This window comes from Mastigoproctus giganteus, chromosome 9, assembly GCF_048544385.1.
Source record: "Mastigoproctus giganteus isolate SK-2022 chromosome 9, ASM4854438v1, whole genome shotgun sequence".
Classification (NCBI taxonomy): domain Eukaryota; kingdom Metazoa; phylum Arthropoda; class Arachnida; order Uropygi; family Thelyphonidae; genus Mastigoproctus; species Mastigoproctus giganteus.
Window position 1 is genome coordinate 124,675,802 of NC_143583.1, and position 26,155 is coordinate 124,701,956.

Genomic DNA, 26,155 nt, shown 5'->3' on the forward strand with positions numbered 1-26,155 from the left:
AGGACTGGGCTTCTTCAAGCAATCGAAAGAGTAGCACTGTGAGTTGATCCCAAAAAGACTTCTGAATTTGGAAGAATTCAGAAGTCAGTCCATCTAGGTTTGGTTTTGATTTTATTGGCGCATTAGCTACTAAGGATATAATGCGCCAAGACCAGGTCATTTATAAAAAAATTTAAACTTTCAGTGACCTAATTAGTTAGGTCACTATGTCAAAAAGTATAACAAATATATAAAAGAAAAATGTAAATTTTATATACGAGTAAAAATATTTATTGATTTTAAAAAGCTAAAAACAGCAGACACATTGTCATTGTCAGATAAAATCTGACTGAGTATATACGGCTCAGTCAGATGGTTAAAAGCGGTAAAACGGATATTGCTAAAATCTGGACAATCAATTAAAATGTGTCTAATTGATAAAATTGTGCCACAGGACTCACACATAGGAGGGTCATCAGCCCTCAGCAAAAAAGAATGGGTCAAATGACTATGTCCTATGCGGGTCCGGGCAAGAACAACTTCTTCCTTACGATTCCAGCGCAGACTAGACAGCCATGGTTCAATTACAGGCTTTATACGATATAATTTATTCGCAGTCTGTCGATTCCACGAATCCTGCCATTGGGAGTGTATTTTCTCGTGTATTATTTGCCTGTAGTCTGTATAGGGGACTGACAGGCACAGATTATTATTGGGAATTGCTGATTTGGCTGCGGTGTCAGCCAAATCATTTCCCCTAATCCCAATGTGGCTGGGAATCCAGCAGAAGCGGATATCATATTCACGTTCATGAAGGAAGTGAATCTTCTGCTGAATGCTAGACAGAACTGGACGAGAATTACATCTCATGGTTATTAAAGCCTGTAACACGCTGAGAGAGTCGGAATATAAAATGAACCGTTGGTATTGGCATTCACTAATGTGATCCAAGGCTAACTCTATTGCGTGCAGCTCTGCAGTAAATATGCTGCATTCAGAGGGAATCTTCTCCGATGTAGTGCTGTCTGTAAAGACAGCAGCAGATCCCACGTATGATTCCGACTTCGAGCCGTCTGTGTAAACTGGCGCGAAGTCAGAATGTTCAGCTCGGTGTGGTGAATAAAGCTGCAGGTAGATGGACGATGGAGTGTCCGACTTATCCCAATTTCTAAGGGACAAGTCTCATGCCGGGGCATGAGGATGCCAGGGTGGAAGGAGTTGCTTCGGTGTTTGAGCAACCTCATCTACCTTGATATTAAGTCCTTTGAGTAGCTCTTGGAGACGAATACCAAAAGGACGATTGGCAGTCTTATGGGTGTTGTACAAATTTTCCCATCGTGGCTCAAAAACAGATGGCCACGTAGGATGGTCTGGCAGGGATTTCAGTTTTAGAGCGTAGTTTAGAGACAACTGCGTACGTCGAAGCGATAACGGTGGTGCGTTTCCTTCGACGTATAAGCTCTGGACTGGAGCTGTTCGATATGCTCCAATAGCGGTACGGAGAACCAGATGATGGACAGGATCCAGCCAACGAAGTAAACTCTCTGGCCGAATTGTATACCAGGGACCCGTAATCTAGTCTGGAATGTACAAGTGCACGGTAGATGCGTAGTAGTGTGCATCGATCCGCACCCCAAGATGTTGAGGAAAGAGAGCGCAGAATATTCAGCCCTCTTGTGCACTTTGTGCGGAGTTGACGGATGGATCCAGAAAGGTCAACTTTTTATCAAATACGAGTCCCAAAAATTTTGTGTCCGCCGCTACTGGAATAGCATTTTGTCCGAGCCTTAATTCAAGTTCAGGATGAAGATTACGCTTACGGCAAAAGTGCACGCAAACGGTCTTCTCCAGCGAGAACCTGAAGCCATTAGCAAGTGCCCAGGAATTAAGATGATCAGTGGCTTTTTTGCAGTTGTCTTTCAATAACCCGCATGTTGCATGACTGACAAAATATGCTCAAGTCATCAACATAGAGGGCACTGTTTACGGTTGGAGGAAGTTGTTCTGTGATGGAATTTACTTGGATGGCGAAAAGCGTGACACTTAAAACTGCTCCCTGTGTTACTCCCTCCTCTTGGCTAAGGGAACGAGAGAGTGAGGATCCCACACGAACTTGGAAATATCAATTGGCTAAAAAGTTTTTAATAAAATTGGGGAGTCGTCCCCTAAGACCAAGGCTATGCAGATCTTTTAAGATGCCAAATCTCCAAGTTGTGTCATACGCTTTCTCCATGTCAAAGAACACTGACACCAAGTGTTCGCGTTTTAGGAAAGCATCCCAGATGGATGTTTCCAATCTAATAAGATGGTCCAAAGTGGACCGGTTCCTTCGGAAGCCGCACTGGATGTTGGAGAGAAAGTCATTTGATTCTAGATACCATATTAAACGAGAATTAACCATTCTCTCCAGGATTTTGCACAGACAGCTAATCAGAGCAATAGGACGATAATTGGTGGTGACGTTTGGATCCTTTCCTGGCTTAGGAAAGGCAAGAACGATTGTCTTGCGCCAGGAGTCCGGAAACTGCCCTTCGATAAAGATTCCGTTACATAGAAGGAGCAGATAATCCATAGATTTTGGTGAAAGATGTTTAATCATTTCATAATGGATGCCATCTGGTCCAACAGCACTTGCTTTGGAAAGAGTGAGGGCTCTTTCCAGTTCTTCTATAGTGAATACCCCGTTGTAGGGATAGAGGCACTTGGACTTGAAATTATGTGCCTGTTTTTCGATTTTATGTTTCAGGACCAGGAACTCTGGGGAATATGAAGATGCTGCGGAGATGTTAGAGAATGTTTCCCCAAGGGCATTGGCTATTGCAGTTGGATCTGCAATAGTGCATCCATTATAATCTAGGATTGAAGAAGGGTGGGATGTATATTTCCCCTTCATTTTCCGGATTTTATCCCAGACTACCTTAAAATTGGTAGCCTGGTTAATAGATGATGTAAAATGGATCCATGATTCCTTTTGACTCTGACGGTGAATGTAGCGTGCTTTGGCTCGTGCACGCTTGAAGGCTATTAGATTAACAGTGGTAGAATATCGGCGGAATATCCCCCACGCTTTGTTTTGAGTCTTTTTTGCTGCTGTGCATTGTGAATTCCACCAAGGTTTGGGAAATGGTGGAAACCGGGCAGATGTTTTTGGAACAGCATTCGCAGCTGCTTGGACAATGATTTCTGTGATGTACGTTACTGCGTCATTGATAGGCTCCTGACTGACTGTACTGAGGTCAGGAGCCTATCAATCATTGGCTATTGCAACTGGAATGCCTTCCTGATGTTGGAAGGCATTCCAGTCAGCCTGATCAAACTTCCACCATGGTAACCTAAAAGGAAGACATGGTCTCACACTGTGTAACAAGGTTATCACAGGGAAGTGATCACTTCCGTATGGATTCTCCTCCACTTCCCAAGTGAGTGAAGGGAGTAGAGAAGGGGAGCAGATAGAGAGATCAATGGCAGAAAAGGTACGGGTAGGCATGTGGAAGAAGGTGTTTGTTCCAGTATTTAGAAGGGAAAGGGCATTGAGCATACGCTCTATGACCCGTCCGCTTCCATTGATGTTACAACTACCCTATGTTATGTCCATTAAAATCCCCAAGAAGTAAGAAAGGGAGAAGCAACTGCGTTACAAGATCATCAAGGTCTTCCTGGGAGATGTCAGTCCCAGGTGGCAAATAAATAGAGCAGACCGTTAATAAAAATCCCACTGTAAGGCAAATTGCAACAACCTCTATGCTGGTTGTAATTAGCAAGGGCTGAACTGGGGTCTGATTACTCACAAGGATAGCCACTCCTCCATGAGCAGGACCATCCGCAATTCTATCCTTACGAAAAATGGTGGTGTTATGCATTGTGGGATCATCATTTGCCTTTAGGTAAGTCTCCTGCAAGCAAAAGGAAACTGGCTCGTGCTTTTGCAGGAGGGCTTTGATGTCATCAGTATTTCGCCAGAATCCACGACAATTCCACTGTGGGAATTTAGCCATTATTTTGGCTTAGTGGGTCCATCAGGCGGCTTCCGAAGTGCTGAGGGCTTACTTTTATCAGTCTTGGGTTTATCTTTTTTGAGGAAGAAAGGACGCTGTCCCGTGTCCATTTCTTCCTCCGCAAAGATTTCCAAGACTCATTCATCCTATACCTCTTTGTTTTGGTAGTGGTGGAGCATTAGGAGGTACGGATATAGGAGTGGCAACTGACTGTGTTTTTTTGGTGGGCTTTTGTGAACTCAATAAATAGCGTGCTGTTGTTGTTGTTGTGTTTGGATTTTTCTGGTGCAAAGGCTACTTAGGCCATATTGCACCTATCATAGTAGTTAGTACTAATTTTATTGACTTCTATGGAAGCAGCTAGAAATGGTTATATAAACCTATTCGTTTCAGAAAGGAAAAAAATTCTGTAAGGTTTGAATTTTCGCCTATGATATGACGAAGTGACAATTCTTGTAAGTTTGACAGAGAAGTGAATGAAAGTAGACGGGAGTTGTTATGCAAGGTGCATTCCAGGAGTATGTGTTTTACTGTGAGTGGCCTGTGGCAATGTGAACACTGTGGAGGGTCATTACCTGATAACAGAAATAGATGGGTCAAATGGGTGTGGCCTATTCGGGCTCTGGCCAGGACAACCTCTTCTTGTCTGTTTGTGTGAAAATTGGAGGCCCATAATTGGGGTATAGGTTTAATTTCAAGGAGTTTGTTATGCATCTGCGTTTGCCACTGTAGTGTCCATCGTTCCTTACATATATTTCGAATATGGATTTTGTAGTCACTGAGTGGGACCAGAAAATTCGTTGCGGATGTGCTGGATGGACGCTTGGCAGCATCATCTGCAATTTCGTTTCCTGGTATTCCAGTATGGCCTGGGATCCAGCAGAAGACAATGCTTAGCCGATGATCTCGGAGACGAATCAACTCTGATCTGATTTGCTGTAGTAACGGATGAGTAGATGGGGAAATCTTTTGCATTGCTAATAAGGCACTTTGCGAGTCTGTGTAGATTATGCTCTTTTCGATTGAGAGATGGAAAATGATTTCCAGAGCAAGCTTTATGGCATATAATTCAGTGGTGTAACTACTGCATTCTGTTGGAAGTGACACAGAAGTGATAGTGTCATGGAATACCACTGCTGCACCTGATCCATTCTCGGACTTTGAACCGTCAGTATATATTTTCGCGAAGTCGGGATAACATTGTAGATGTGCAATGTGGAGTTGCTGGATGTTAGTACTCGTTAAAGAGTGTTTCCCCCATTGGTGGAAATAATTATCACAACACGGCATGATGACAGACCATGGAGGAACGTAATCTATAGGTTCTTGGTGGACTTTGAGTTGTATGTTCCAGTTTTCTGCTAGTTCCATTAACCTAATACCTGCAGGCCTAATTGCTTGTGGTTTGTTTCTATAAAAGGTCTTGAGTGGCGGATCATTAAATATTGACCAATTGGGATGGGTCGACTGGCTTTGGACCTTGGTTGCGTAGTTCAGTAATAACATCTTTCTTCTGATGTTTAGAGGAGCTTCGTAGGCTTCCACATAAAGACTTTGCACTGGTGATGTTCTGAACGCACCTAAAGCTATTCTTAGAGCTGAATGTTGAATAGGGTTCAGACGAGATAAGGTACTTTCCCTAGCAGAATCGAAGACAGGTGCGCCATAGTCCAGACGAGATCTAATTATGGATCTATATAAGTGAAGCAAGGTGTAACGATCTGCTCCCCAGGTTGTTGCTGATAAGGCTCCGAGTATGTTCATTTTCTTTTGGCAAGCTGTCCGGAGATGTTCAATGTGTTTATGATAGTTTAACTTACTGTCAAAAATTAAGCCAAGCAGACGAATACTATTCGCAATTGGAATAAGATGGTTATCTAAGTGGAGTTCAGGATCAGGATGCATTTTACGCATGGTGCAGAAATGAATGGCAGTAGATTTCTGGCTGGATAGTCTGTAACCGTTTTGTGTCATCCAAATCTGGATCTGATTTATTGATATCTGCAATTGTCTCTCAATGTAGTTCATGTTTTGAGAGTGGCAGGAGATTGTTAGATCATCGGCATAAAGATATGAGTCTACTGTTTTCGGAATAATTTCAGTTAAGTGATTAATTCTAATTGCGAACAGAGTAGCGCTGAGAACGGACCCTTGAGGGATTCCTTCTTCCTGAACAAACTTTTTAGAGAGAGTTCCCCGGTAACGAACTTGAAAGGATCTTTGTTCTAAAAAATTTTGGATGAAATATGGCAAATTTCCTCTCAGGCCAAGAGAATGTAGATCCTTTAAAATGCCAAAACGCCATGTGGTGTCAAAAGCTTTCTCAATATCCAGACAGACCATAACGAGATGCTCCTTTTTGATGAATGCATTTCTGATATTTGCTTTGGCTTTAATCATAAGGTCCAATGATGATCGATTTTTTCTGAATCCAAATTGATTGTTATTGATTAACTTTTGGGACTCAAGATACCAAGTCAGGCGGCTGTGAATCATTTTTTCGAGGGTTTTGCTCAGACAGCTGGTAAGTGAAATTGGTCTGTAGTTTTGAGGAACAGAATAGTCTTTACCAGGTTTTGGGATTGCCAGAACGTAGGAATGACACCAGGAGCTTGGGTATGTATGTTCAGTGAATATTCGATTGAGGAAGAACAGCAGTGATGACTGTGACTTTGTATTTAAATTTTTAAGCATTATATAAAATATCCCATCAGGGCCAGCAGCGCTATTCCTTGTGTTGGTAAGAGCATGCTGAAGTTCAACCATGGTAAATGGTTGATTATATTTTAGTGCACATCTGTCAGTGAAATTCAGTTTGGATTTTTCAGTTACACCTTTAATTTTTTGAAACGATTGGTCATAAGAAGTTGAGGAGGACAACTGGGAAAATACAGATCCTAGTGCATTAGCGATTTCTGCAGGAGTAGAGAGCTCCTGTCCATTCCAGTTAATTAGTGGAGTAGATGTTGGAGGAATTTTGCCATTTAACAATTTTATCTTATTCCAGATCAGTCTGATGTCTGTATTTTTATTAACTGAGGAAGCGAATTTAATCCAAGATTCTTTTTTTGCTTTCCGTCTGATATAACGGGCTCTTGCTCTAAGTCGCTTATAATTAATAAGATTGGAAGTGGTTGGATGTTTGTGGAATTGATTCCAGGCTTTGTTTTTCTCTTTTTTTGCATTGTTGCACTCTTCGTTCCACCAATAATTTAATTTTCGCTTTTTCCTGACTTGGTATTGTGGAATTGCAGCGGTTGCAGCTGTTAGAATTTGGTTTGTAATATGTTCAGTAATATGGTTGATAGAAGAACACTGTATGATATGGTTGTCGAACGAGACAAGCGTGCTATATTTTATCCAGTCAGCCTTTGGAAATTTCCATTTTAGTGGACTGTCTGTTGGTAATGAACAGGAAGTTTGAACTTTGCATATTATTGGGAAATGATCGCTGTTGTGAGGGTCGTTACGAGTTGCCCACTGAATACTTGGATAGAGCACTGGAGAGCAAATGGAAAGGTCTATTGCAGAGGTTGATCCGGTAGGAAAATGAACATAGGTAGGAGAGCCAGTATTTAACAACGTTAGATCCTGTCTATCTATTAACGTTTCAACAAGTTTTCCACGCCTGTCTAAGCTGGATGAACCCCATAATGGGTGGTGAGCATTAAAGTCACCTAGTAGACAGAAGGGAACTGGTAGTTGCAACACAAGACTTTCGATTTCCTGAATAGAATATGAACGATTAGGTGGAAGATAAATCGAGACCAATGTAACGGTAATTCCAATTACTATGCGTGCAGCAACAGCTTCTAAAGAGGTTTGCAATGGAATGCATCTGGAAGGAACTCTTGAGTCCAACAGGATGGCTACTCCTCCATGAGCACTATTAGTGTCAGATCTATCTTGTCTGTAGATGGTGTAATTTTTGACTGTACTGGAAACTTGGGGTGTCAAGTTGGTTTCCTGTAGGCACATAGCTACAGGATTGAAGCAGTGAATTAGTTCATTGATATCATCGATGTTGCTGCGAAAGCCTCTACAATTCCATTGAATGATGTGTTCCATTATTTGGTTTTGTTCGTGGAAGATGTATCCGACTGCTTTTTATAAGTTGATTGTTTATGACGGTCCGGTTTTGGTTTTTCTTTTCGGGGAAAGGTGGGACGTCCCGATTCATTGCTATCGTCCATATCATCTTCTGCGTGTATTTCAAGCAGTTCTTCTTGACAGATAGAATCAACTGTATCCATGCTTGTTAGACCTGATACTTTCGTCTCAGCAGAGTAAGATCTTTGCAAATTTTCTGCTGCCTGACGATGCGGAAGTCTCTGGGTTGGAATTGTGAGTGGGGTGTTATTGCTTTGGTCTATTGAATTTGGTTTAGATGGATGCTCGATCAAGAGTACTGATCGTGCCCAGTCTGATATTGATGTTTTTGGAGAGATGGATACTTCCGTCTGACATGCCACTGATTCTTGTCTGAGAGTCGTTGAAGCATAAGTGCGTTTTGGCATACTTAAGTTGATCTGTTTTTTCGCTTCTTGGTAAGAGACTTTATTTTCAATTTTATATTTTTGTATTTTTTTTCCTATCTTCCATAGTTCACATTCTTTCGAGTAGGCTGGATGTTTGCCACTACAATTAGGACACTGTGGTGTTGGAGCTTTGCATTCTGCTTGCATGTGATTCTTGCAGCTGCAGTTTGGACATATGGCATCTCCACGGCATGCTGTCTGAGAATGGCCGAACTTTTGACATTTAAAGCATCTGAGCGGATTTGGGATATAAGGCCTAATGCGGCAATTCAAGTAACCTGCTTTGACAGAACCCGGTAGATTTGGAGTACTGAAAGTCAAGATTATGTTTTGCGTGGGAGTTAAGTTGCCGTCTTTTCTGATCATGATACGTTTTGCATGAGTTACATTTTGATCTTTTAGCTCCTGGACAATTTCTTCCTCAGAAACATATAATAGATCCCATTCCTTTGGAAGAATTTAGAAAGAAAAATTTAGAATTTAGAAAGAAAGATCCCACTCCTTTGGAAGAATTTAGTGTGTTGTGTGGGGTAACTTGAATTGGTATTCCGCTTAAAGAAGTCAGTTGCAGTAGTAATTCAGAATGTCTTGAGTACGATGTCTCTACTAGTAGATCTCCTGATTGGAGACGTTTAACCATTTTTGGCGAACCTGCAGCGTTTTCTAGGCATCTCTGGATGATGAAAGGTGAGAGCTTGCTCACAGGTTGGGATGACAAAGAGTGTATTATGAGGAAAGCTGGAGATTCCTATTTCCTAGTGTCCTTTTTTTGTCTCTTTGAAAGAGAGAAGTCATTGTCGGTGTCATTGTTGTGTTCATGTTGAGAGCACTTCGGCTCTAAACGTGGAAATTCACTTGTTTCCATCTTTGCTCCTTTTCGCCCCGAGGTACTTAGGCATCAGCACCGCTCGCTGCCTCCACGTGGCGGGGGCCGTTACCGGCCCCGCCACGTGGAGGCAGGAGCGGTGCCACCAGTGACCAAGCGGTTGTTTAAGTTAGTGGATTTGGTTAGTGATATATATATATAAAGAATATGCAAAGAAAGGTGGATTGCCTTTCTGGGTTCTTACTTTTGACTTTTAAAGCACAGAACCACTTGAAGTAAATGAAATAACAGCCGCACTGGAAAATAAAGAAACTATATCACTTTGGAGATCACTCTATAATCACTGGAAGAAAATCGCTTGTCACTATCGCTTGGCACTCGGGGCCAAATAGCGTGCAATCGGGGTGAATGACTCTCTTGGTGGTATAGTTATTTCAGTTTGTGTCCCAATAGTGCACTTTGCAGAAACCTTCTAGGCATATGAAGGTTCCCCGCTATTTATTGGTTGGATACGTTTTCTTGCCTCTGGGTAGGAGATATTCAGTTCCGTTTTTAACTTTTGAATCTCTTTTTCATCCTTCCATCGCTGACATGCTCTAGAGTAGGAAGGGTGCTCTCCTTGGCAATTGACACAGATCGGTTTTGGAGCTGAACGTTCCTTGCTCTCGTGGTCTTTAACACCACATCGAGCACAGGCAGGGTTACCACGACAAGATGTTTGTGAGTGGCCGTATTTTTGGCATCTAAAACACCGCAGTGGGTTTGGGATATAAATCCTCACTGGGAAGTTTAGATAGCCTGCCTTGATGGAATTTGGAGGCCGTGGGGTGTTAAACGTGAGGATAAGAACTCGGGTAGGGACGAGATTCCCATCCTTCCGTATCGATATTCTCTTGACAGCTGTCACTCCTTGGTCTTTTAATTCAGAGCAGATCTCTTCTTCAGAAACATGAAGAAGATCCCACTCTGATATGACACCACGTGAAGAATTTAGAGTTTTGTGAGGGGTTACGATGATAGGTATTCCCCCTATGGCTGTAGACTATGATTTTTTCCGCTTGCTTGGTGGTAGAAGCTTCGACCAAAAGGTCGCCAGAACGCAGTCTTTTTACAGATTTTGATGAACCTGCCAACCCTTCTAAACCTTTCTGGATGAAGAAGGGTGACATCTTTCCAATGGACTGCTCTCCGGTAGAATGGAGAATGAGGAAAAGCGGTGTCACTGATGGTGGTGGTGGTATTTCCTCAGTTCTGGCTCTTTTTGCAGAGGTGTTATCTGCGTCATGATCTCGATTAGGTAGGGGCCTTGTTGGGGCCCCCAGAAGAAATGGGATTTAAATTACTCATAGGAGTAAAGAGAAAGTGTCTGATGCCTAAGTACCTCACCCACCACAGAGACCTACGAGGGGGCGCCCACTCGTGAACTAGCAGATACTGCGTACACGAATGGGATGCTGAGTTCGCTTAGAACACCATACCCACGTTACCAATAAGTCTTTATCCCGTCCCAGGACCAAAGGGAGGGAGACTTATTGGAATGCAGTTGACCCTAGCAGTAAAAACCACCCGCCGATTGATCCCAGTCGGGCCATTCCGGACCACCCATCTTGTTGAAGCAGGGGCCAAAGTGGTGTATTAAGGCTGGGCCCCTCAACCACCAGGATCCCCCTTTCCGCATTCCACGGGTCGCAGCGCACGGCTGCACACGCCGGATTCCACAGATGTAACCCTGGAACCAAGGTATGGGCGTTAGATCCCAGTGATGCTAATCTGGAAACCCAGCAGCATCACTGGGAGGTCCCCTCACCACGTACAGGTGCCCACGTTGAGGGCAGTCCATCTAGACCTGGTGATTTATTTTTGAAAAAGGCTTTGCATGCTGCTGTTAGTTCTTGTAGGGCGATTTGTTTCTCCATACTGCATTGGGCCATATGGGAGATTTTTTTAAGTCCTGAAAGGATTTCCTCGGTTGCCTTTGTAGAGGTTTTTTGAGAACTGTCAATTTCTCTAAAAAATCTTGTTACTTCAGAGAAGATTTCCTCTGGGTCTTCAGTGATCTTTCCGTCTTGCAGCTGAATGGCAGTGATGGTGGTTGCTTTGTGATGTGTGCGTTCTAATTAAAAAAATGTATTTGGTTAGGGCATCAGATAGATTTATGTGGGTGTATCTTGTTCTGAGTAAAGCACCTTTGGCAGAGTGTTCTAAGTGGGTTTGTATGGCTTGTAGTGTTGACTGATGGGCCTGACTATTAGATGGGAGATTTTTCAGTCTTTGCTCAAGTTGACTTTTCTGATGGCTGTAGGTTTGTGAGAATGATTTCAGTTGACTTTTAATGGATTGGATATCAGGTCTTGTAGCTTAGAGAGGTATTCCCTGTCTTGAAGAAGGCTATGGTTGAACATCCAATAAGCACCCCCACTTTTGAAGTGATTGGGTGAGAAGGAGAGATGTAATTTGATAAAGGAGTAATTTGAGATATAAGATGGCAAATGTGTGATGCTCCTGACCAGGGGGACGGGGTGTTTTGGGATGTAGTATCTGTCCAGTCGGGCTGGTAAGGTAGTCTTTCAGATACTGTATTTGCTGATCTCCAGGGGTAGGACTTTTCTTCTGGGTGCTGGTGTCTAAATACGTCGACCAGTTCATTGTTGTTTACCAAAGCCTGCAGGTTGTTGATTAACATTGCGCTCGATAATAGGGAAAAGGGTTGGAGAACAGATAGAGAGGTCTATTGAAAGAGACTGTACCTGTTGGGAAATGGAGGCAAGTTGGTGAGCCAGTATTTAATATGGTTAGATTTCGTCTGTCAATAAGCATTTCAATGATTTATCCTCGTCTGTCTGTCTGTATTGGGAGAACCTCACAATGGATGGTGTCCATTGAAGTCACCCAATAAACAGAAAGGAGTTGGTAGCTGCTGAATGAGATCTTCAAGTTCATGTAGGGAACAAGGGTAACTCGGTGGCAGGTAGATTGAAGCAAGTGTTAGAGTAATGCCAATTGCTATTCGCATGGCAACAACTTCACACTTTCGTCTATAAGTATGGCTACCCCTCCGTGAGAATTAGTGGTAGCAGGTCTGTCTGCCAAAAGAGAGTATAATTTTTTATTGAAATAGACAAGAGACATATATAACACCTGAGGTGTTATATATGTCTCTTGTAAACAGATTCCAATTGGTTTATGATGCATAATTATCTTGTGGATATCGTCGATATTTCTGCGAAAGCCTCTGCAGTTCCATCGGATGATGTGTTTCATTGTTTGGATTTAAATGAAGAAGCTGTGTCTGTCTGTTTCTCTTTGAAAATATTGGTCTGACATCTATTTCGTCTTCTGGATGGATATCCAGAATGGTTTCCATTTCTTCTTGAGAGCAAGTCTCATTTGTGTCCATAAGGAAAGATTCAGTATGCTGGTTGCTACCGGGAGCAGAGTTTTCTGTTTGACTAGATCTTACAGGAGGTGCACGAGTAACAGGTGTGACTGGTGTTTTACTAGATCTATTCGAAGTCTGTGGCTTTGAGGACCGAGGTACAGAGGAGAGTAAAGATCGAGCCCATTCAGAAATAGAGATGCTTGGTGGGATTGATGTATCTGTTTGAACTGATATTGAATGAAGTTTTTGAGCAGTCTCGGCATATGTACGTCTTGGCATCGGCATCGGCATCTGTTGCTGTAATTGTTTCCTTGCTTCGGAAAATTTCTTTTCTATCATGTATTTTTGGATTTTTTTCTGATATTTCTACTGATCACATGTTTTAGAGAAGGTTGGGTGACTGTCTTTGCAATTAGGGCAAAGTGAGGACTGCAATTTACAGTCAGCTTGTGCACGATCCTTCGACCCACAGTTAGGGCATACTGCGTCACTTCGACACACCGTTTGGGAATGTCCAAACTTCTGACATTTATAACACTTTAGCGGGTTTGGGATATATGGGCAAATGCAGCAGTTTGAATACCCGGCTTTCACTGATGAAGGTAGGTTGGGTGAGCTAAATGTCAGTATGATACTGCGAGTTGGAATAAGTTCACCGTCTTTCTTCATCATAATTCTCTTCGCTTGTGTGACCTTCTGATCCTGCAATCTGCTGACAATTTCCTCTTCTGAGACATTCATTAGGTCCCATTCTGAGATGACACCCTTGGAGGTATTGAGGGTTGCACATGGTGACACCTTAACTAGAATTCCACTGAACATTGTAAGTTTCAGAAGGTGCTGTGTTTAGAGCTTGTAGTCTCAACCAATAGGTTGCCAGATTTGAGACAGGGAACCTGCTACATTTTTGTATGAGGAATGGCGATAGATTGCATAGGGCCTAATTCGTTAAGGAATGCAGGATCAGGAAACTTGGATGTTCTATTAGGGAAGCATCAGTCTCTTTCGGTTGGTATTGTCATCATTCGGTTGATGCAAATCCGTTGAATTTCGATTTGTTGTCTGAATTGGTGGGAAGTTTTCAAAATCCATGTTTTGCTCCTTTTGGCCCTGGGGGTTTGCTTTACCACCCAGGTTTCCGGCCCCGCCACGGGGAAGTAGGAGTAGTGCCACAAGGTGACCAAGCTGGAGGATTGGAGAAAGTATGGTTGGAAACTTACCAGAAAGCTGTCTAATTTTTTTCCAAATTATTTCGCTGTCTGTGTTTCTGTTGATGCTGGATGAAAAATGGATCCTTGCTTTTAAAGTCAAAGGCAAAAGCATGAAACGTGCTTTTGCCTTCGACTTCTTATAATTTATCAGATTGGCTGTGGTTTACATATTGTTGAAACAAATTCCAGGTGTTATTTTTTGCTTTTGTGCATTCCTTATTCTACCAATAATTATAAAGCTTTTGGCCAAGGGGATTTGATAGTGGCATTATATCTTTGGCCACATTTAGGAGATGCGATGTGGTGTAATCTGTCACGTCATCAATAGGCTGGAGACGGATTTTTTCCTCATCAAAAGATATTGATGACTTCAATTTTGCCCAGACAAATTTCCAATTCCTGCAGGGTTGAGCTAGAGGAGTCGGTGCTATTAATATGTTGCATACAATTGGAAAGTGACAACTGCCCATAGTGTCATTAACAACATACCACTCTATGGTCGGGACCAGTACTGGAGAAGAAATGGAGAGATCTATTGCTGAGGTATGCCCAGTTGGGAGCTGAACATGAGTGTGTACAACGGTATTGATTATGATGAGGTTTAGTGCCTCTAAAAAGCTTTCAATTAGTCGACCCCATCTATCCAATTTAGGATCGCCCCATAAGGAGTGGCGCCCATTGAAATCCCCTAACATACAGAGAGGTAGAGGTAACTGTATGAAGAGGTCGCCTACTGGGCTCGTTGGGTGGGTAAAGTGCCTGCCTGGAAACCCAAAGGTCGCGGGTTTGAATCCCGCCTCGGGCTTGGATCAAAGTACTGCAAAAACTTTGGGAGGTGCATTATGGCCACAGAAGCCAATGCGCCAACAACTACAAAAAAAAAAGAAGAGGTCTTCAAGATCTTTTAAACAGTAAGTGTGGTTTGCTGTAGTTAGATTGAGACTAGTGTTATTGCAATATGGAGAGTTCTACACACAGCAATAGCTTCTGTTTCAGTTTGAAGTGGAATATGTTTAGTTGGGATCTTTGAATTTATCAAAATTGGTACACCACCATGTGCAGCATTAGCTGTATTACAATCTCTTCTATAAAGGCAATAATTCTTTATCGAAGGAGAAATTTGTGAGGTTAGGTAAGTTTCCTGAAGACAAAGGGCAACTGGAGAATATCAGTTGATTATGAATATTGTCTGTGTTGCAACGAAAGTCTCTGCAGTTCCATTGTAAAATACAAGGCATTATTTGTGTTTAGTTGATGGGCTGAATCTGACTGCTTTTTGAAAGCGATTGGCTTATAAAGTTACAATTTTGGCTTATATTTTTTTGGAGAAAACTGGCCGACCAGTGTCCATTTCTTTTTCAGTATAGATTTCTAAAATAGGATCTTCCTGTATAGATGTGCCATCTGTGTCCTGAATATTTTTCATTACATTTGAGTTTGTAATATGGGATGTGGTTACACTCATTGGAAGAGGAGTATTATTTGCCTGGTCTAAGAGTTTGGGTGGTTGCTTACATATACAGGCAACCCACATATAACATGGTACTTCTACAACAAGGTTTCGCTCTAACACTGCTTGAGAATTGCTGGAAATCTTGCATAATACGGTATTTTTGATCTTTTGTGCAGGAAAACCCTGCTATTATGTTAGATGTAATTTTCGACATTTCCATTCCTTTTTGTGAATCCCTGCTGTTGACTCACTAGTTGTTATCGCCTTCATAGTTGTTATCGCCTTCGTGATTTTTCTAAAACACATTTCTGGAGGTCACTACCATAAAATAATAAAAACAATTTGCAGGTTCCAGTTTTTTGGGCTTTTCTGTTAGTGTAATCAATTATAAACGGGTAGTAAACTTGATCTTGCATTTGCTTTATTACCAACAGCTGGAATTCTGTGTGTTTTCATGTTATTATGATGAAATGTGTTTCACCTTCCATGAAATATTCAATCATAAAAAAAACAAATAAATTTTCAGAAACTCATTACTCCATATTGTGTTTGTTGCAACTTGTGTGTGCCATGTTCTTTGTAATTAATTGCTTATCATTTTTACTGTTTTAAATTTTACAAACAAAAAAAAAAGTCAGTGAACAGAAACATCAATTAGTATGTACGTATTACAGTATGCATTAATTAAACTATGTATGTAAGCGTAAATTTATTTTTATTTTTTTTGCTAACTGGAAAATATCCTTCCAATTTTCACGTATCATTTAAAGGGGGGGTCCACTGTATTTTGTTGGGAGATCCCTGGGTTAGGATCCCTGCTATTGAACTTGTACTTGTTTGAGACCATAAATAGGGGGAAATAGAGTGGGCCAGTAAATCAGAGAGTCTTATAATGGGGGATTTTAATTTCCCAGATACTGACTGGAATTTGGGGGCTGGTCACTCACACACTAACAAGGCTTTTGTGGATTTATTGGATGATTGTTTTCTACATCAGCATGTTCAGGAGGCATAGAGGGAGTAATACTCTTGATTTGATTATCAGTAGTGATTCTTCATGCATTAAGAATCTGCAGGTAAATGAACCACTAGATGGCAGTGATCACAAGTGGGAACTACTTGTGATCACTGCCAAACCTAATGGTAGTTAACTCAAAGAGGTAACTACCATTAGGGGTAAAGGGAAGGGTTATTGCTTTCGTAAAGGCGACTACGATGGACTGAGACAGTATTTAAATTCTATACAGTGGGACCAACTGATGATGTTACCAACAGCAAATTCAAAATGGGAAGCATTCAAAGAACTTATCTTGGAAGCTACTAGGCTTTATATACCAACTAAGAAATATTGTTCAAGGCTTAGGCCTAAGTGGATGTCAGATGAACTAATCAGACATATGGCAGAGAAGAAAAATGCATGGGATACATACAAATTAACACATGACACAGAAGCCTATGATAGATACAAGTTGATCTGTAACCAAGTTGCAAAGGAGGTTAGGCAGGCGAAGGCAGATTACGAGAAATCTTTGGCAAGGGATGCAAACAAAAACAGCAAAGAGTTCTTTACTTATGTAAACTCTAGAAGGAAGGGGATGAATCAGATTGGTCCACTTGATATCGATGGGTCAACTGTTGATGATCCTGCTCAGGTAGCTAACAAACTGAATGAATATTTTGCATTGACATTCACACATGAGGAGTTATTCAGCGAGGGGAATGCCAGAGGTGTATTCAACTCTGGCAGTAAGCTAGAGAATCTTGTAATAACTGAGAGTAAAGTGGAGGAGAAATTGTTGAAGATAAATACAAGAAAGGCACCTGGGGTGGATGGGATCTATCCAGTTATATTAAAGGAAGTAAACAAACCCTTAGCCATAATTATGAGAGTTTCCTTGGACTCAGGGGAAGTACCCATGGACTGGAGATGTGCAAATGTGACCCCAATTCACAAAGGAGGATCAAAGGCTGACACAAGTAATTATAGACCTGTGAGTTTAACTTCTGTTCCTGGAAAATTAATGGAGGCACTGGTTAAAGAAGCACTGCAGGATCATCTAGACAAGACTTCAGTTATAGCTCAAACACAGCATGGTTTTGTTAAGGGGAAGTCTTGCCTGACCAATTTGATTGGATACTATGATGCAGTTACAAAAGAACTGGATGCAGGGAATAACTTTGATATTATATACTTGGATCTTAGAAAGGCTTTTGATACTGTTGCACATGGAAGACTGCTGCACAAATTGGAGCAGTGTGGCACTGGAGGCAAATTGCTGCTATGGATAAAGGGGTGGTTGAGGGGGAGAAGACAGAGAGTGGTAATCAATGGACACTGCTCATCGTGGACTAATGTTATTAGTGGAGTCCCTCAGGGTTCATTCAGTATTGGGTCCATTATTGTTTTCCGTATTTATAAATGATATTGATGATGGTATATCAAGCTTAATGTTCAAGTTTGTAGACGATACGAAGGTTGTCAAGGACACTACTGACACTATGCTACTGCAACAGGATCTGGAAAGGTTGAGCAGATGGGCTGAGAGGTGACAAATGAAGTTTAACATTGACAAATGTAAAATACTACATATGGGAAACAGCAACCCCAGAACAATGTATCAACTCTGTGGTACTACACTGACGGTGGTAGAGAATGAAAGGGACCTGGGGGTGGTTGTGCAGGCAGATATGAAGTTTTCTGAGCAGTGCAGATGGGCTGCAAGAGTAGCTCAGGGTGTATTGTCGATGATAAATAGGAATTTTTCTAGCAGGGATAAGGAGGTTATTATTATTATTAGCCACATGGTACAAGGAAGCCTGAGGCTTATGCTGCACCAGCCAAAAAAAAAAAATTCCCGAGTTACCCCCTGTGTGTGTGAGAGAGAGAGAGAAGTAGAAGGCATCACCAAGAAAGAGAAGAATGATGATATCCAGCTCAGGACCCTGGGTTTGCCAAGCCCATACTCACCAGATGTGAGCCCCTCAGAGAGGATATTTTTAGCCCAATCAGAAATTGATTTATTAGTGGGAATTGTGACATTGGTTTGAGTGGAGATTGTTTGATACTTTTTTTACGGCATTGGCATATTTTTGTTTATAGTAGGCGCAACTAGTTTTCTCGCTACTTGGTAACTGACTTTGTTCTCAACCTTGTATTTACTATTTTTTTCTCAGTTTTCCATTTTCTGCATGTCTTGAAATATGCAGGATGATCCACCTTTGCAATTTGGGTAGGTCATTTTTGTAGTCATACAGTCACTTTGTATGTGATCTGAGGACCCATGGTTTGGGCAGACAGGAACTGCTCTGCCTACAGTTGTGAGTGGCCATACTTTGGCATTTATAACATCTTAAAGGATTGAGAATGTAGGGGCAGATGTGGCAAAGAAAATAACCTGATTTTACAGAGGAGGGTAAGTTGGGTGTATTGAAGGTGAGAATAATATTTCTGGTTGGTATAAGTTGATTATCTTTTTTAGTCATTATACATTTTGTCTCTGCAGCTCTTGGGTTATTTCTTCCTCTGTGACATTTAAAAGGTTCCAACTGGATATGATACCCTTAGATGAATTTAGGGTTGTGTGAGGAGATATTTTTACTGGAATGCCAGCAAAGTTTGTAAGCTGCAAAAGTTTCTCCGAATGCCTGTGGTTCGTAGTTTCCACTAATAGGTCTCCTGATTGCAGTCTCTTAACAGTCTTAGAAGATCCTGCAATACCTTCCAGATGTTTTTGTATTATGAAGGGAGACAGTTTACTCATAGGTTGACTAGTGAGGGAGTGGAAAATTAAAAATGATGGGCAGGGTTGCTCCATTTGATTGGTCTTCTGTCTCTTTGGATTATCATTTCCTAAGTCATGACTGGAATTGTGATCAACATAGATTTCTGTTCTTGAGTTTGAAGGCTCTAAGAGTGGATACTTATTTTTATCCATAATGGCCCTGGGAGGTTTCTCTTTGCCACCCAGGTTACCATCCCCATCACAGGGAGGCAGGAGCAGTGGTGGTTTGTGGTCAAGCTTAGAGGTTAGTACAGTTAGTAAGGCTGGCTAAATTAGAGAAAAAGGTGCTTTCCTTCTTCGGGGCTCTCTTTTTATTTCTTTTAAGAAGTTAAAGCAACTTAACAGAAAATTGTAATTAAGTGCGAGAGAAAACTGAGGAAAACTCAGTCGTTGGGCAGAAAAAAGCTCTATAAATGCACAATAACTGCTTACCACCCACGGGGGCAGTGTTAGTTAGGTGGGAAGGAAAACTGCTAAATTGGTGAGGATACACAGACTAATAGATCAACAATAACTGCAGGTAGAGAGGAAAGTGATTCTTGTACTGCTTCTACTGGAACAAGCAGTAGCAGCCTGGAATGCAAGGTGCTGCGAGTCATTATGGAACAAGTAAATACATGGATTGTGTTAGGGTAACTAAGAATAAAAACAGGTGCATGTACACCAATACTGGGGCTATAGTAAATAAATTTTATTAATTTTAAATGTTGGTCAAAACATCAAATGTGGACATTCTTGGGATATCAGACGTGACGTGGTATTACTCAGATAAATGGGATGCAGAATTTGAATATGGGGAGTACAATGTGTACAGAAAGGATAGACACAATAGAAGGGAGAGGGGTTATCTGTTAAAATCTAAGGCCCAGTTGACATGGGTATCCAGTACAATGTTGAGTCAGTTTGGTGTGAGATAAGCACTGGGAAAGCAAAGTTGAGAGTAGCAGTGTGTGATGAGTACAACAAACAGCTGTACAGAAAAATAGAGTGGGCCAGTAAATCAGATTGCCTTCTAATGGGGATTTTAACTTCCCAGATATAGACTGGAATTTGTGGATTGGTCACTCACACACTATCAACACTTTTGTGGATTTACTGGATGATTGTTTTCTATAGCAGAATATTTAAGAGGCAACCATAGGGGGTAATACTCTTCATCTGATTATCATCAGTGATTATTCATACATTAAGAATCTGCAGATAAAAGAACCACTAGATGCGGTGATCACAGTGTATTGATGTGGGATTTACTTAAAGATGTAACAACAATCAAGGGTAAAGAGAAGGGTTTTTGCTTTCGTAAAGACGACTACAGTGATCTCAGACAGTTTTTAAATTCTATACAGTGGGACCAACTGATGAGGTTATCCATCAGCCAACTCTAAATGGAAAGTTCAAGGAATTAATCATAGAAGCTACTAGACTTGTTGTACCAACTAAGAAATACTGTTCAAATATTAGGCTAAATGGATGTCAGATGAAATAATAAGACTTGCAGCAGAGAAGAAAACTGCATGGGATGCATAGAAATTATCAGGCGACACAGAAGTTTATGGTACATATAAACTAGTCTGTAAGCAAATCACAAACAAGATTAGGCAAGCAAAGGAAGATTAGGAGAAATCTCTGGCAAGTACTGCATATGGCAAAGGATGCAAAGAAAAACAGCAAAGATATCTTTACTTACGTAAAAATTAAAAGCAATGGGATGAATCAAATTGGTCCACTCAATATTGATGGTTTGACAATTGATGATCCTGTTGAGATTTCTGACAAACTGTCCTGACCCAGAATTAAGGCTTGGGCAAAATAATATCCCAGTTGTAGCAGAATTCAAATTCCTTGGACTTATTTTCGACAAAAAGCTGACATTTTTACAACATATTTGTCAGCTGAGGACAAGATGCGTCAAAGGGCTTAACATCCTTTGTGCCCTTTCGTCAACCTCATGGGGCGCAGATCGTGCTACCCTTCTTCGTCTCTACTGGGCACTTGTCCATTCCAAACTCGACTAAGGGTCTCAGGTCTATGGTTCTGCTAGAGATAGTGCACTTCGGTGGTTAGATCCAATCCACCATCAAGACATCCGGACAGCCACTGGAGCATTTCGCACATCTCCTGTCCAAAGCCTTTACGTTGAAGCAAATGAACCATCTCTGTCTCTTCGACGTAAGCAGTTGTCCTTACAGTACGCCTTCAAATTAAAATCCCTGCCCGATCATCACACGTGGCCATCCGTTTTTGAGCCGCGCTGGGAAAACCTCTACAATACCCGTCGGACTGCCAACAAACCTTTTGGTATTCGCATTCAAGGGCTGCTGAATGAGCTAAACACGACGGTAGACAATGTTGCCCAGTCACCAAGGCAATTCTTTCCACCCTGGCATGCTTATTTTCCAACGTGCGACTTCTCCCTTAAGATCTGGGAGAAGGCTACTACACCGCCATCTGTCTACCAGCAACTCTTTGCATCACATAGACAGCAGTATTCTGACTTTCTGCCAATCTATACAGATGGCTCAAAGTTAAAATGTCATGTGGGATCTGCTGTTGTGTTCCCTCACAAAACATTATCCTATAAGATCCCACAAGAAACTAGCATATATACTGCAGAGTTGCATGCAATACAATCAGCCCCAGATCACATTAAAAATCGCGACTACCAGAGGTATATGGTTTATTGTGATTCATTGAGCGTATTACCGGCTCTAGTATCGGGGAGGTATAACCCTCATCCGATCCTGTCCAGGATCCGGAAGATTCTGTTTTCTCTCGTGGAATTAGAATTTGATATTCGCTTTTGCTGGATCCCAAGCCACATTGGGATCCGGGGAAATGAATTAGCTGATACCGCTGCCAAATCAGCCATTTCCCTGGATAATCATTGCCTGTCAGTCCCCTATACAGACTACAGGCAAATAATATGTTCTAATTTACTCTCCCAATGGCAAGATTCTTGGCACGGACAGGCCACAAATAAATTACATCGCATTAAGCCTGTAATTACGCAATGGCAGTCCAGTCTACGCAGGGTAAGAAGAGAGGAAGTTGTTCTTGCTCAGCTCCGCATAGGTCATAGACATCTAACCCATTCCTACTTGCTGAGGGCAGATGACCCACCTATGTGCGAGATATGTAATGTAATTTTAACCGTTGGTCATATTTTAATAGAATATCCTGTTTTTCTAGAAGCACGACACTTGTATTTTACCGCTTTTAATAATGTGACTGAGCCATTTACACTCAGTCAGATTATAGGTGACAGAGACAATATGTCCGACGTTTTTAACTTTTTACAATCTATTAATTTTTATACAAGAATCTAAGGTTTATACTTTTTATACTTTTACTTTGTATCTTTTGACAATAATTAATTGCTTGACGTGGTAGCTTTGGCTACCAACATGTGTAGTAGCATTTTAAAATTTGACTTGGCGCATTATGGCCTTAGCTGCCAATGCACCATAAAAAATCAAATCAAATCAAATCAAATCTGACAAACTGAATGAGCATTTTGTATCTACATTCATACATGAGGAATTCTTTAGGCAAGTGGAGGTCAGAAGGTTATCAAACTCTAACTGGAAATAAATAATTTTACAATAACTGAGAGGAAAGCGGAAGAGAAACTCCTGGGGTAGATAAGATCTATCCAATTATTTTTTTTATGTGAACCCCAAACACGAGAGGTATTAGAATCTATAGTACTTAGTACCGTGCTTGGGTTGAAGGTTCAGAAGACAAAAGAAGATATTTGTTGACATTGGACTTGAACTTCTGTAGATTGTAATTTTCAGGAAATATGTATGAAGGTTGTTACAGAAAACGGCGGTTGAATAAATAAATGAGGAAGATGAAAAGTTGGTTCTGTGGGTTTGAAGTTGGACAGTAAATGGATGTTGGCTGGTGGCGGCACGTGTTCGGACTGTTTTGAAAGAGAGAGAGCGGGAATTATAAAAGCCAATTCAGAAGAACAGTGCCCATGGAAGTATCTGTAGAAGAGCCATGCAGCAGAAACAGTGCGTCTATGAGAAAGCGAGTGGAGAGACTCTGTTAGAGATGAATCATTAATTAACCTAACTGCCCTCTTCTGAATGGAATCTAGAAGCCTGAGAGAGGTTTTGGGGGGCACCAACCCATATGTGGGAACAATATTCCATGGCACGGCGGATTTGCGATTTATACAGAGTGAGCAGCTGTTTGGAAGAAAAGTAACGCTGAGAGCGAAAGAGAAAACCAAGTTTTTTAGATACAGAGGAAGCAATATTTGTAATGTGCTTGTGCCAAGAGAGATTAGAAGTCAGGGTAATCCCCAAAAGAGAATATCATTTTGCCTAGAAATCGGAGTGTCACTAAAGATAAGCATAGGAGTAGAAGAATCAAGACTGAAACTCAGTCTTGTCTTATATCTCGCAAAAATGCGAGATATACGACAAGACTGAGTTTCAGAAGGGTTGAAATCAACTAAGTTGTCTTTGCCCCACTGGAGAATTACCTGAAGATCGGCATTTAAGGAATTGGTAGCAGATTTTCGAGAAGTTGAAGCTGATTGAGCAGGGCAAGATTTTTCAAAATGGAAAGTTGAATGCAATGTGCTATCATCCGCAAAACTATGGATAGGATTTCCAGTCAATGGAAGAAGGTCATTGATATACAAGAGGAAAAGAGTGGGGGAAAGAACTGAACCTTGGGGGACACCAGCATTAGTGGAGAAGTTAGAAGACAGAGAGCCATCTACCATCACCCTGAGTGAGCGATCAGAGAGAAAACTGGATAACCAATTACTAAAAACAGTTGGCAAACCATAAGATGGAAGCTTGTTTAGAAGACCTTTATGCCAAACACGATCAAAAGCTTTTGAGATGTCAAGAGCAACTACTTGTGTTTCACCGAACCTTTCCACTGAATTAGTCCATAAATGGGTAACGTAAGCCAGAATATCACCAGTGGATCGACACTGATGGAATCCATACTGGCGATCATTGATCAGACGGAAGGTTTCTAGGTAGTTTAAGAGTTGGCGGTTAATTGATTTCTCCATTATTTTAGAAAGAGTAGAAGTAATTGCAACGGGACGATAATTGGATGGGAGGGATTTGTAACCCTTTTTAGAAACTGGCTGGATATGAGCAAATTTCCAAGCAGAAGGAAAAACACCACTGGAATAAGAAATTAAAAAAAAAGCGGCAAAGAATAGGAGTAAGTTCAGGAGCACAGGTTTTGAGAACAAGGGAGAAATACCATCAGGACCTGGAGCTTTCTTAGCATCAAGATTCATCAAAATCCTTCTGATATCCTTTTGACAGAAGACCACAGGAGGCATTGAATGGAGAATGTTGGGAATGTTGTTGTTGTTGCTGTTGCGTTTAACGACACATAGGCTACTTGGGCCATATTGTGTCTTTCTAATGGTGGATATGAAATAAATAACTATATTTTATGATATATTCCTATCCGGTTTAGGAAAGTAAATAGTTCTTTTTTATTAGGCTCATCTCCCAGAATCTGCATTAAATTTATTGATCTCTGCATATTAGTAATTGATTTAAAAGTGTCTAAGCGGATGTTTTGAAAATGGGGACAGTCCACTAACAAATGGCGAATGGTCAGTTGTACTTGACATGATGTACATTGGGAAGCGCTGTCGTTAGTTAATAGATACAGGTGTGTGAGATGAGTATGCCCAATTCTGAGCCTTCCTAAAATTGTTTCTTCTCGTCTGCTTTTCTGGAAGCTGGAGTGCCACAGTTTTGGTTCCGGTTTTATTTGGTACAGTTTATTTCCTGGATGACCTTTCCAGATTAATGACCAGCTGTTATAACATGCTTTACGGATAATATACTTATAATCAGTATATGGAGTTTGAAAAGTCTGCAAAAGAGAATTATCTGGTTGTTTGGCTGCAAGATCTGCTCTTTCATTTCCTGCTATCCCAGAATGACCTGGAATCCAGCAGAAAGTCACAGTTTGGTTTGATTCATTACACATAAGTAATTTAGAATGGATTTGTTTTATTACAGGGTGAGAGGAGTTGGTATTACTATTTATGGCAGAGACAGCACTGAGCGAGTCAGTGTATATTAAGGCAGACGAAATTAGAAGTTGAGTAATGTGCCCTAGAGCCAAGTTAATAGCATAAAGCTCAGCAGTGAAGATACTGCATCCTACAGGTAATGAGACAGAAGCGGTGAATGATGGAAAGATCGCCGCAGCGCCTACTTGGGTCTCAGTTTTTGATCCGTCGGTATAGATCTTACAGGCCTGTGAATTAGAAGCAGAGTGAGCTTCATGTAACTGTGCAATATTGAAGGGACACAAGGTGTTCTTTCCCCACTGTTGGAAATATTCATCGAAAATTGCAGGGATATTTGTCCACGGTGGATCAGGCGGTGTTATGTCCTGATATATATTGCCGATTTCAATATTCCACGTTTCAGTTAGTTCTTTAAGTCTAAGTGCAGCAGGTCTGTTTTCATTTGGTTTACTGTTGTACAATGAGTCCCATTCAGTATTGTACAGACATCTCCAATTCGGGTGAGAGGGAAGACTGCGGATTTTTGCGGCATACATCAAGAGCAATGTTTTCCTCCGAAGGTGTAAGGGAGGTTCATGGGCTTCAATGTAAAGACTCTGGACTGGGGAGGTTCTGAAAGCCCCTAGAGAAACTCGAAGGGCACTGTGCTGGATGGTATTTAATCGCTCTAAGGTACTCTTCCTTGCAGAGTCATACACTGGAGAACCGTAGTCCAAACGGGACCTGATGAGAGCTCTATAAATATGGATAAGAGTATGCCGATCAGCGCCCCATGACATGGATGACACACACCGAAGGATATTCAATTTCTTCAAGCAGATGGTTCGAAGATAGGCCACATGTGCTTGAAAGTTCAGTTTTCTATCTAGAACCAGGCCAAGAAAGCGGACAGTGTTAACCAGAGGAACCAACACATTTTTTATCTTTAACTCAGGATCAGGATGAAATGACCGGAGTT

General features: G+C 41.3%; 1 protein-coding gene across 2 annotated transcripts in view; it reads right to left on the bottom strand.

Annotated features, from left to right (window-relative positions):
* Window positions 1-26,155, bottom strand: part of LOC150080704 (circadian locomoter output cycles protein kaput-like) — a 320,717-nt gene that overhangs the window by 66,737 nt on the left and 227,825 nt on the right. The gene's annotated exons all lie outside the window — the stretch shown is intronic.